This window comes from Hordeum vulgare, chromosome 2H, assembly GCF_904849725.1.
Source record: "Hordeum vulgare subsp. vulgare chromosome 2H, MorexV3_pseudomolecules_assembly, whole genome shotgun sequence".
NCBI classification, from domain to species: domain Eukaryota; kingdom Viridiplantae; phylum Streptophyta; class Magnoliopsida; order Poales; family Poaceae; genus Hordeum; species Hordeum vulgare.
The window spans coordinates 360,532,454-360,545,874 of NC_058519.1; positions in this window are offsets into that span (position 1 = coordinate 360,532,454).

The following is a 13,421-nucleotide window of genomic DNA, read 5'->3' on the forward strand; positions in this document are numbered from 1 at the left end:
CATGATGGGAAACAGATTGGCGGTCCATCCTTCCAAGATTACCATGGTAACCAACTAGGAGTCACCAATCGATGTGAAGGAAGTCAGGAGCTTCCTCGGACTCGCGGGATATTACCGCAAGTTCGTAGAAGGATTCTCCGCATCACTCGTCCAATGACTCGGCTCTTGAAGAAAAGCAAGAAGTTTGAATGGACACCGGAGTGTGAAGCAAGCTTCCAAGAGTTGAAGAAGAGATTGACTACCGCCCCGGTATTGGCTACTCCAGATATCAGCAAGGAGTTTGTGATATATTGTTATGCCTCCAGAATCGGGTTCGGTGGAGTCCTAATGCAAGACGGCGGGGTCGTGGAATATTTGTCACAGCAACTGCGCCCGCATGACGAGAACTATGCCACCCATGATCTCGAGTTGGCAGTAGTAGTGCATGCCCTCAAGACATGGCGACATTACCTTCTGGGGAAGCAATGTGAAATATACACTGACCACAAGAGTCTGAAGTATATCTTTACCCAAAGGGAATTGAATATGAGGTAGCGTAAAAGGTAGGAGTTAATCAAAGACTACAACCTCAGCATTCAATACCATGCCGGTAAGGCCAATGTGGTGGCCGATGCCTTAAGCCGGAAGGCCAACACCTTGAATGTTATGCTCAAGGAAAGGCTACCCGCCTTGTATGAAGAGATGGAAAGCTTAGGGTTGGAGCTGGTTGAACCAGGATTCCTAGCTAACCTCGAAGTCAAACCAACGCTGGCATACGACATCAAGGAGGCCTAAAAGGGTCACAAGAGCATTGAAGGCATCAAGAAGAAGATTCAGGAAGGCAAGGCCTCAGAATTCTCGGTGGATGAGCAAGGAGTAGTGTGGTTTGGGAAACGTTTATGCGTACCCAACAAGGCAGAAGTCAAGGACTTGATCCTGCTGGAAGCCCATGACAAACCCTACTCTATTCACCCCGGTGGCACCAAGATATATCAAGATCTCCGAGAAAGATTCTGGTGGCATGGCATGAAGAGCGAAATAGAGTCATACATCGCCAAGTGCGACATATGTCAAAGGGTCAAGGCTGAACACCAACGACCTGTTGGACTGCTACAACCTCTCCAAGTGCCCGAATGGAAGTGGGACCGAGTCGGCATGGACTTCGTCACCGGCTTACCTAGGTCCAGCACAGGCCATGACTCTATATGGGTCATCATCGACCATCTGACCATGGTGTCTCACTTCATCCCGGTCAGTACCACCTATGGGGGCGACAAGCTGGCTAGCCTTTACATTGACCGTATTGTGAGCCTTCATGGAATCCCCAAGGAAATCATATCTGACCGAGGCACGCAGTTCACCTCAAGATTCTAGAAGAAGTTCTAAGAAGCTCTCGGAACCAAGCTCTCTTTCAGCACCGCCTTCCACCCGCGGACGGGCGGGCACACGGAGAGAGTAAACCAGATACTTGAAGATATGATCCGCGCATGTGTCTTGGCACATGGTGCCAAATGGGAAGATTGATTGTCGTTCGCTAAGTTCTCATACAACAACAACTGCCACACCAGTCTCTAGATGGCCCCATTTGAAGTGCTATACGAATGAAAGTGTCGCACACCGCTGAACTGGTCCGAAACCGACGAAGGATTGATTTTCGGGCCGGAAGTTATGCGGGAGGCAGAAGACAAGATGCAACTTATTCGAGAAAACTTGAAGGCGGCTAAGTCACGACAAAATAGCTATGCGCATTCTCACCGCAAAGAATTAGAGTTCAACCTCGAAGACTAGGTGTACCTCTGCATTACACCTCTCAAGGGAACCAAGCGTTTCCACGTCAAGGGGAAACTTGCACCAAGGTTCATTGGACCTTTTCAGATCATGGCAAGGCGTGGAAAAGTTGCTTACAAGTTGGAGCTACCTCCGGAACTTTCGAGTGTGCACAACGTCTTCCATGTGTCACAACTCCATAAGTGTCTACAAGCGTCGAACCGTCCAGATCTTTATAAGGACATTGACCATCAGGCCATTGACCTCCAGCTAGATCTCACTTATCGTGAGAGGCCGATCCGTATTTTGGATGAAGCAGAGCGTTGCACCAGAAGCCGCATCATCAAGTATTTCAAGGTTCGGTGGAGCAACCACACTAAAGAAAAAGCAACATGGGAGCGTGAAGACTATCTCCGATCCAAATTTGCGTACCTTTTTAACACCTAGCTTAGGAATCTCAGGGACGAGATTCTTTTAAGGGGGATAGGTTTGTCACACCCTGTTTCACCTCACCTTCACTTAGTTCAAAAAGCTGAGTTTATTAAAACTTTTCAAAAACCAATGTTGTGAGTGCCATGGTTGTCATTGTATGCTTGTATGCTTGATTGAGTGGTATCAAAAACCATATTTTTCATAATATAAATATTTCCAAAAATCATTTTCTTATTTCGGACTATTTCAAACCCTCCTTTAGGTTGCAGTGCAAGTCCTTGGTAGCAAGGGAGTGCTTTGACCCAAAGATGGTGATCTGTTTATCAAACTATTTTTACTCTTCAAAACCATAAAATATTTATTTTATAAATTATTTTACTATTTTATTTGCATGTCCATTTATGAGGCTAAAAATGATATTCCTATATGGAAAAATTACTTTTTTGTCTTAGAAAAATCTGAGAAAATTTGGAGATACTCACAGGACATATATTTTCCATACTTAAGATTTTTAACCCCTATTTATATTCAAAGTATTTGAGCAAATACCTGAAAACCTATTCTGTCTGTTTTGATCTTTTGGAATATTTCCAAAGGAAATATTTGCAATAAAATCCCATAAAATTCCAGCAACCTTCCCAAGCTATATTTAGTGGCCACATCCAGTTTCACCTCCTTCCAAGGTGATTTGTTTCACTAAATAATCCAAAAATCCTTTCTGTCCAAAACAAAGTTGAAGCATCTCTACATTATAAAGTTTATCCAAATGGGTTGAAACTTTGTAGGAGTGTTCAACACCCCAAATGAGGAGCCTCTGCCAAAAATGGGATTTGCAGGAAGTAAGTTATCAACATTTCCTTTGGAAGGGGTAGATCTGCCATTTGGGGGGTGATTTCAAGTTTGCATTGCCAAACTTGTCCAATGAAGCTCAAACTTGGTGGAGTATCTTATTTCTTCATAAAATTTAGTTATGTTAACTCTCACCACCAGTGGTGAGGTGTTGCTATCTCAAACACCTGTCGAACACCTTCTGTCATATTAGCAAAGCACCCCCTACCCCACTCCACACTTAAGTTCTTCCCTCCAAACTCTTTGACCAAGTAGCCAGAACCACTCCCCAACTGCACGAGAGTGGCTCCTCTTTGAATCCAAGCAGAAGGCCCCAAATTCCTCATTCTAATTTCTGGTCTAGCACTGGCATCTCCTCTTTCCTCTCCTCCCATGGGCAACAGTGAACCCCCCGGCTCCCAAACGGCTAGGCATCTTCAGGCCAAGCCCCAGGACAGCCCAGACAAGGCCAAAGCGCCCTAGAGTGTGCCAGCATGCAGTCGCATGCCAAAACTGCGCTCTAGGCACGCTGTTGGGCACACCCGAAGCTAAGGTGGCCAGCTCGGACGGTTCGAGCCTCACCCTGTTGCCATTTCAAGTCCCCGACCACCTCTCTGCATCAGGGGAGCTCCAGGGCCCCGCCTCCCTCGCTCTATTGACGGGAGCGATGCGTGCCCACGCGCGCTAGATCCACGAGAAGACCGTGGCCACGCGTGCACACTCCTTCTCGCTCTCTCTCCCTCTCAGTGGGTCACACATGTCCTAAACCACGTCCGCATATCGTGGTTTCGACCCCGAAGGCTCACTCCTCCTCTTGTGAGCTGTGGTGAAACCACCGACGCCACCGGCTGGGTACACCGCGGGAGCCTATAAATAGGGCCTCCCCCTCGCTTCAGCACGTCCATCCCACCTCTCCAATGTCTGAATTCCACCCCTAGCCTCTTCATTTGAGCACAGCGATCTCATGTGCTCGAGATCGACCGAGGCCCCGCCGCTTCGTAGCACCGTCGATCTCGGGCTACGAGCCAACTCCGGTGCTTGTTTCACCTCCTACAGGATCCTAACAACCTCACGGAGCTTCCTCATCACCTCCCCGAGCCAATCCACGCCCGTAGCACCTAGTTCTTCGACCTCCCAAAACTGCTCTGTCGTAGCCACCTCGCCGCCGGTGAACCAGGGCCTCCCCTTCGATCCCTCGACCACCAGCAGGTAGGCGGAGGTGAGTTGGTCCCATTTCTACCTTTGGTTGGGCTCAAGGCCGTCGGAAGCCTCGACGGCATGTCTCTCCTCCTCTCTGTCCCGAGGTGGCTCTTGTGTCTCCCCTACTCTCCTCTCTGCCACTGACCGCAAGGGCCCGCGCGTCACGTTCGAACCTGGCTGCTCGTGCGCCTAGGCTAGTTGGCTGGCTGGCCAGTTGGGCCAGCCCAAGCCACTGGCCGAGTCAGGCCTAAGCCCCGACCCTTTTCTTTTTCTATTTATTCTGGTTTTATATGATTTTTATAAAAATAATTATCCAATATATTTTTATCATTCTTCCACCATAATTCTCCTAAAAATGAGGGGTATTTAACAGAGCCTTTGTGAAATTTTTGAAACAACCTTTCTATTTTATAATAATTAAAAACGCTATTTGGAATAGTTTTGCTTCTATTAAAATGATTTTAAAAATAATCCTTTCACTAAAACCAGAAGCAAATATTTTTAAAATAACAATTTGGATTTATCAGAATTAAACAACATTTTTAAAGTGATTTTGTGATCTGTTTTTGAGTGAACTACTTATTTCTTTATATTTATTATGACGATAGAAACCACGTTTGACGAAGGAGTTGGACTTGAAGACCCCGGATACTTAGCTGACCAAGGCAAGCAGCCCTTTGACCATGTTTGAGCATATGTTATATTGCATGCTAAGTAGAACAAATATTTCCGTTGCATATGATCATAAGTATCGGTAAATCATTGAAGTGATGTTACCGATGGCTCCTCCGGAGCACTTGCATTTTGAGCATGATCCTACCACCTATGAGGGTCACGCTGATATCATGTCGGCATGTAGATCTAAGCATAGTAGAAGCATGAGCATGATGATGGCATAAATCAAAGGTTTATGAAAACCCAGTCGGGTGCCACTAAGGCCCGAGGGTGATCATGAGTTAGGTGGCCACTTTTGGTGAAGTGGTGCACCAGGTATTTGGTGTCAGTGGTTTCAGAAATGGGAATAGATTTATGATGTGTCGACCGTCCCAACCATACATGTGCGACCACGTTACCCCCTTTATGGGACGGGGCTTTGTTGATTACTCTTGTCGGTGCTAGCAAAGAGCCACATTACTGGTGGTGGGAGTGATGTGTGGTCACTCTCCTGAAGGGGTCGTGCCAGGTAGGGCGACTATGCCGTTTTTACGTGTTCCGGGCACACCGTTTGTCCCCGCATGGATGATATTGTCCAGAGACGGTGCTCGTAACACGTACATCATGTGGGCTGGGTACCAATCGAGTGGACCTCTTTGTCTAGTATCGTAAGGGGAAAGGCATTGATCGGGTACTTACCTCGGGTATCTTATATACCGCGATTAGTGGATGACACGGAAATTTCCCGTATCTCATGGGTACAACGTACAACCTCTGCAGAGTGTAAAACTATTCGAATAGCCATGTCCACGGTCAAGGACAGTTGGGTAATCCTGCTTAAACTACGTCCACTCGTTTCTGCATAACCCAAGTGTGTGTGTATAATGGTGTTATCTGAGAAAGAGTTGATATGACCAAGTTTGGTGACTTGGCATATCGGGTGAACCCGGAGTGTTCAGCCCTTAACAGATATATTGATATTTCTAACCTGTTCTTCTAAATATCATCTAGCTTATGTTGCACATCCATGATCATGTTTATTTACAGTTTAGCTACTATTCACCAGTAGGGCATATTACTTGTTATCCTACCAGTTGCATTATTCATATCATGGGCTGTTTGCGAGTATATTCAAAGTACTCATTGGCTTGGCACTTGTTATATTATTGACCAGATATGGAAGGACCGGAGTTTGGAGAAGAGTACGTCATCAGAGACGGACCTACGAACTAGGAGGTTTCCGAGTCAGAATGCATGTTGGTGTTGGCTGATGGCATGGGCACCTGCTTAGCCCTACGATTTACACTATTAGTTGTATCAGTGTGATTTGTTCTTATAGGCCCTACCTTGTGAACTTGACCTTATTGGTCATGTGTTGTAATATTTCAGTACTTGGATGTAAGACTCTTATTATACAACATCTGTGTTTTCGGTAAGCATTGATCTCTAGGATCATTGAGCACGTTCATTCGGCGATCTCGACTCGTAAGTCGGGGTCCCCACAGAAAGCTCGTACAGAATGGTGATACTAATTTATGCAAGATTCACACGGATAAAAATGTCGCAGATTCATTGACTAAGCCGCTTCCACAACCCATGCATGAGGGGCACATTAGAGCTATGGGCACTCGATGTCTATCTGATTGACTCTAGTGCACGTGGGAGACTATTGGAGATATGCCCTAGGTGCAATCATGTATGATGATATTTCCTATGTGTTTGTGAATAAAGATAGTCCTTGGACATTGTCAATGATGTGTATCGACAAGTACGTGACTTGTTTGTGAGACAATGCATTGTATGATGAGTGTCCTAAATGGTCCCTAGTCGAAAGGGTTCTGTGGACCCGCAACCAGTTAGACTAGCATATGACACGGTGGATGGTCTGGTCTCACTGACCATGTAGCATTGGATCCTAGTTGGATAATATGGACTAAGAAAGATCTGGTCAGATTCAACGTAGTCGGATCCGAGTCGACATAAGGTCTGAGTTGGATAGACCCAACTATGAGATGCAGTGATAGGTCATTTGTGAGTCCCAATTACAACATACGTTGTGTGTGCTAAGACCTGATCTGGTGCATGTACTCGGGATGGTCACAGACTTGCTTGCGATCGACGAAACGCTACTCCATGACTGGGTAGTTACAAAGGTAGGTTTCTGGCTTGTCCAGATTCATGTTGCGAGACATGGTCGAGCAAGATGGGATATGCCCCTCTGATCAGGAGAGACATACTCTGGGGCCCTCGGGTGATCCGACCTGGATAATCATGGCCATGCAATGAGGATTATGAGATAACTCAAAGTGTTGGTCGGATTCACCGGAATGATAAAGAGGTCCTGCGACAACAAGGATGACCATGTCGCCTTGAGCAAGACAATGTATATCGTGTGGTAAAGGGAACAGAAGTATGAAGTATAGGTTCGCCTAACCAGCTTCATCTAACACTTGGAGTCGGCACGCCTTGCTAGAGGCCGCTACCGACTATCCGAGTTGGACATGGTCTCACTCGCGACCAAGTGAACAAGAACCTAAAGGGTCGTGCGCTTAAGGGAAGGAACATGTGGGATTTAGGGTCCGTGCGAGGCCCAAGAGTTGATCCCGCACCGGACGCCTATATATAGTGGAGGTGCGGCACAATTATTCGATTGATTGCTTCGGCGCCGCCATTAGGGTTGTGCATGTCTTGCACCTAGCCACCTTCACTCGCCACCACCAACTGTGTGATCCGGACCTAGCAGTCTGCCGCACGGTGTTCCTCCTGCATGCGTGGATACCTTTTGAGGCAGTGCACCTACGCCACTCCGGCGAACGTGTACATGGGATCTGGCGACCAAGTGTTCATGGGAGAGGGATCCGACGATTGCGTGTCCGAGGGACATCGAACAAGGAGGATAAGGACCACGCTTACGCGCTGCCACATCTACTTCTGTTGCAGGACACTACGCATCTAGTGGTAATGATGTGTGATCCATCTTCGTAGCATTTTCTTGGTTACTATTTGCATAGGAAAATTTTAATTTGCACGCGATGTGCCTACGGTAGAACCCAACAATCTTGCTATGCAATGCATTGTTAGTTGTGTCTATGAATGCAACCGTTGGAGGGGACCAAAGTAGAGATACATATCGGGACCGGATGAAGGAGTTCTTTGATGAGTGAAACAAGAGTGGGATTGAGCAGACCAATAGACATTTTCGCTCTCGGTGGTCGACAATCAACAAAGATTGTCAAAGGTGGGCGGCGGCAATGAAGTCGGTTGACACGATCAACCCAAGTGGCACTAATGATAGAGATAGGGTGAGTGACATTTCCTTATGTTCCATGTTCATGCTTCTTCTTTGGTGTTTCAAATGCTAACTTGTTCTCTTGCTTATATCTCAATATTGCACAAAACCTATTTAGAGGAGAAGAGAAGAAGACCAAGAAGGGAAAGATCAAGAAAGGTAGAGCATTTGTGTTTCCCCACTGCTACGAAGTGATAGGATGTAGAGAAGTGGAAGGCCCATGATGACCAAGAGGAGAGCAAGAAAACGAAGGTAACTATTGGTTTGGATGATGAGGAGGAGGCATCAAGTGATGATGGCAATAGAAGCCCTACACCAAACTTAGTTGTCTACTCCAAACCAAAAAATACCAAATGGAAGTAAGAAAGAAGCTAAGGAAAAGAAGAAGGGGAGATGAGATGATGAGTTAACGAATGCTATGGATGCTCTTTTAGAGGCAAGAAAGGAAGCAACCGAGGTGCAGAGGATGGCAAGGAGCCAAGATGCGATGGCCGATGAGAGGAGGTTGGCGGCCGAGGAGAGGAAGGTGGCCTTGGAGGAGAAGAACTTGGCCACCGAGGAGCGAGATGGATTTTTGGAATGGGAGAAACACTTGTTCTTCATGGGCACATCTACCTTCGATGATAGGCAAAATGATTTCATCAATATTTCCCGTGATGAATTCTTGGCCCAAAAAAGATCCATGGGCATGGGAGGCTTCGGAAACATGGGAGCTACCATGGAGGATTGGGAGGCATGTGAGGCATGGGTTGCATGGGAGCAACCATGGGAAGCATGGGAGGCATGGGTGGCATGGGAGCAACCATGGGAGGCATGGGAGGCATGGGTGGCTTCAGAGCAACCATTGGAGTCATGGGAGCATCTACGGGAGGCATTGGTGGCTTCGGAGCTACCATGGGAGGCATGACTTTTGGTTCTCTCATGGGAGGCATGGGAGCTGCTCTGGCTGACATGGGTGCACGCATGGCTTCTGGAGCGTTCGACATAGCTTCACATGATGTCATTGGAGATGGTCTCATGGATGGACGCATGGCTAACGATGAGGACGACGAATCGTTTTTGTCCTCGGGCGAAGAAGAAGAAGAGGAGGTAGAAGATAAGGCACGATTGTGTTTGAACTTTATATTTGTTTGTGTTTGAACTTTATATTTTCCATGATCTTCCTTGGATGATTTTGAACTATCTCATGCAATTAAAGTATAATATGTTTTTCGAATGCAAAAAAAAAGTGTACGTTTGAAAGATGGGATAGTGTGGTTGGCTGCTCGCGCATGCCGCTAGACAAGCGTCTCCGCGCGCGCTGCATTTTGTAGCGCGTGCTCGAGCGCCCATGTCGCGCCCAATTTTGTCACGCTTGCTGGAGCGGGGACCCTGCCGCGTGCAAAAAAAAGCGGATTCCGGTGCTTCAAAAAAATTGGCGCACCTATTGGGGTTGCTCTTCAGTGGGGTCGATGTAATCGAAATTAGATGTCGATGTTATGCTCAACCCACATTTACCTATGTCTTTGAGTTAAAACAATGAGAAGAAATCTCTTCCAGAGTTGGTTGAGTCAACATTACTTGCAATCCAAGTAATGTTGCAGTGTGTGTCTTTGAAATCCGATCGATGGAACACGTTTCGGTTGGCCATTGACCGAGGGTCATTTCGGTCATATCAAGTAGGGTTGCTTGTTGGCTATAAATAGCCCACCCCCTCCACCATAAGTTGGTGGTTACTCAGAGTTGATACGGATGTTGTCATTTTGGAGCAACCCACCTCTAAGACATTGAGAGAGAGAACTAACCTAGGAAGATAAACCCAAACACCTAGAGCGAGAGTGTTTGACCATTACCAAAGTCATTCTGTTCTGAGAGAACTGAAGACTTGTTACACTTGAAGATTGTGATCTTCCAGATGGTTAGGCGCCGTGGTCTAGTGCATCCAAGAGTCATTGTGGATTGTCGGTTGACCATGGTCAAGAACAATCCAAGAGTCATTGTGGATTGACGAGTAACCAAGTTTGTACGGGTTTCGGAAGTCTCCCCTAAAGACTTACGTGAGTGATTGGGCGTTGTGTGAGAGACTTTGGATCAAGGGGATCAAGGTGAAGACGATGTCTAAGCCTCCCCAACTAGACGTACAGTTGTCACAGCAACTGGAACTGGTCCAACAAATCATATGTCTTCATCAAGCTACCAGTTCTACCCTTCACTCTCTTTACTTACTGTATTGTGAAGCCATTGCTTAATCATCTCACCCGAAGACATTCCCAACTATTGTTTATCTTCACACTTCCTAAGTTTGTCTGTGATATATCTTAATGTGCATGATAACTATGTTTTGCATGATTGGGTATCTTCGTAGTATTTCATGCTTTTCATAGATCCTTGATACTTATCCCTACCTGATCATGTATCGTTTCCACTCAACTTTGAATTCATTTGCTGTTTTGAAGCCTTTCTTAAAAATCGTCTATCCCTCCCCCCTCCTAGTCTATAACTAGCACTCTCAATTGGTATCAGAGCAAGGTAGTCCCTTTTTCTATGTTTCGATTTAGCCACGTAGAGTTTTAGCTATGTTGACTGCACGGATAATCAAGGTTTCTGCTATGTGACATGTCTTCAATGGCACGAACTATCCATTCAGATTGATGTGTAATCTTCTACAAGCATCGAATGATGACCTATGGACTATCACTGATAAGAGCATCGTAGAGCTCCGCAACGACGCCACCGACGAAGACATTCGTTTGTACACTCAGCTAGATGCTCGCGTCAAGAATGCCATATGTCCGTGCCTCTCCAAGACATGGTTCACTTCTATATGCACTTTAGACTCTACTAAGCTTATATGGGACAGGATCTCACACATGTGCAAAGGATCATCAACTCCTCAAGATTCCTTCATCACTGGCTTCAGGAAGCACCTCGATGAAATGAAGGAAAGCATCGTACAAAATGATCCTACGATCTGCCTCATGGCCCGAAGTTCTAAGGTATCTTCTTATGCCTCATCATCTTCAAGTGAATATGAATATCATAGTGATGGTGAATCTGAATGCGAATCCAAACCCAGCTATTCTAGACTTGTCAAAATTGCTACTAAGCAACAAAATTCTATGGAAAAAATGCAACTTACACTAGAGAAAAGTGATGACGTGTTGCGCAGCGACATGAGTCCGGACGAAGATATGGCAAAAGATATGTGTGATCTTTGTTCAAGGTTTGAGTATCTCAAAAATCTTCATGACTCTCTCTCAACTAGTCATTAGAAGCTTTATCTTGAATATCTTCAAAGAAAACTTGATCTTAAGAAGTTGAAAGAGGCTTATGAGGATCTTCAGAAGGAAAATGACTCACTCCTTGCTAAAGAGATCAGTACCGCTCATGATGAATTTGATGCTCCACGCTTAAAAAGCCTTCCTCATGAAGCTAATGATTCCACTCCTGAATGTTCAAATGCTTCTAAAAATGCAATATATTCAATTGTATCTGTGGTATCTAACCCCTCATTTGTGGAAACCACTGCTATTATGGATGACAATGATAGGTTGAAGACACTGTTTGAGACAGGTATGTACAAAAGTCTAAAGTGACATCAGATTTTATGTGATGTCCTCAAGAAGACAATCTTGAACAAAAACCCTAGTAAAGAGGGTGTTCGCTTCAAAAGAGACATCAATGCTGCAAAGGGCCCCTTAGTTGATCCATCCCCATTATCTAGCTTTACCTGTGCTAATCCTATCATCATTGATGAATCCTTTGATTCCAACTATAAATTGTTTTCAAATGCCAAAATGGTGAAGTATATGCTAGGTTCATTGACACTAACTGCAGGAATGGTTCACCCATGAAGAAGATCTAGGTTCCCGAATGTCTTCTTGAGAAGCTTCGTGTGAATGTCATGACGACATCTCTTAAGAAGAAGACATTGCCCAGATCAATGTCTTCGAGAAGACAAAGGTCTTCATATGATCACACTAACAATTATGTTTCGCAGGTAAGGACTCAAAATACTCGTGAATATCAGCACTATGGCATGAAACGTTATGTTCACCCATCTAAGAACTTTTATGTATATTCATTGAGTATTCTAACCCTCCTGTTAAACGTGCTATTAGGGCTACATTGCCTAAATTCTCTGATGCTGACTTACATCTCATCGCTTCTAAGCCACCCCTCACGATGTGAGTGGTTAAGAAGAACTAATATCTTCATGCAGCATCGGGTCTCTAGAGAAAATGAAGGCTAACTCCAATACTATCTCTAGAGACCCGAAAACACTCGTGTTTTGATGCAAGAAAACTTATGAAAATGGTGTTACCATTTATATCGTCCAGTGTTACTGTTTCTATCACTGCAATACCTTCATCAATGCATGATTTTGCTGCATGCCTTGGTGAACAAGACTAATTCTCAATGCAGGAAGAATAATCTAGTCCAACCGAATGGATCATGGATAGTGGATGCACTAGTCACATGACTCGTGACCGAAGCCTATTGATGGATCAACTCTTTGACCTCCAACCAAAGATCACAATATCTTTATCGACAAAAGCAGTAGCAAGGTGCTGGGACTAGGTAGAGTTGCTATATCAATGTATAGGCACATGTTGAATCCCTTGGATATAACTTAATGTCTGTCTCAATGCTATGTGATCTTGACATGCTTGTCATCTTTGGCAAATTTTTATGCATTGTACTAATGGCCTCTGACAGAACCAAAGTGTTAGAGCATATTTCTCCATATGTGGTTTTGGTAATTGATGACAATTCCTATGGACTAATGGTTGCCTTAAGTTATATATATAGGATTTGTCCATAGGCACTTCTTGAAGTCCATATGTTGGGTTCAAGGAGTTTATATGATGACCAAGGTGGTATTCAAGGTATTATCCAAAGAATGGTCATAGAGACATAAGGTTGATCAAGATCGTCAGACAAAGAGTAAATCAAGATGATCAACACACAAAGCGTACAAGATGTACCGAGAGGGATCAAGTGATCCCATGGTATGGTAAGCATTCTCCATTACGCATTTGTTTACTAACCCATGGTCTTCGTGAGAGTTCTATGTGGGGTTAGGTATGTTTCCATGGGCTTGCATCAAGAGGAAGATCTCATTCAACCCATGGAGGATGACGTCAAGTGGTGGAGGATAGTGGTAATGGACTTGTGAAGATATGTGATACGTCTTCGTCGTATCTACAATTTTTGATTGTTTCATGCCAATATTCTACAACTTTCATATACGTTTGGCAACTTTTTATACTATTTTTGGGACTAACATATT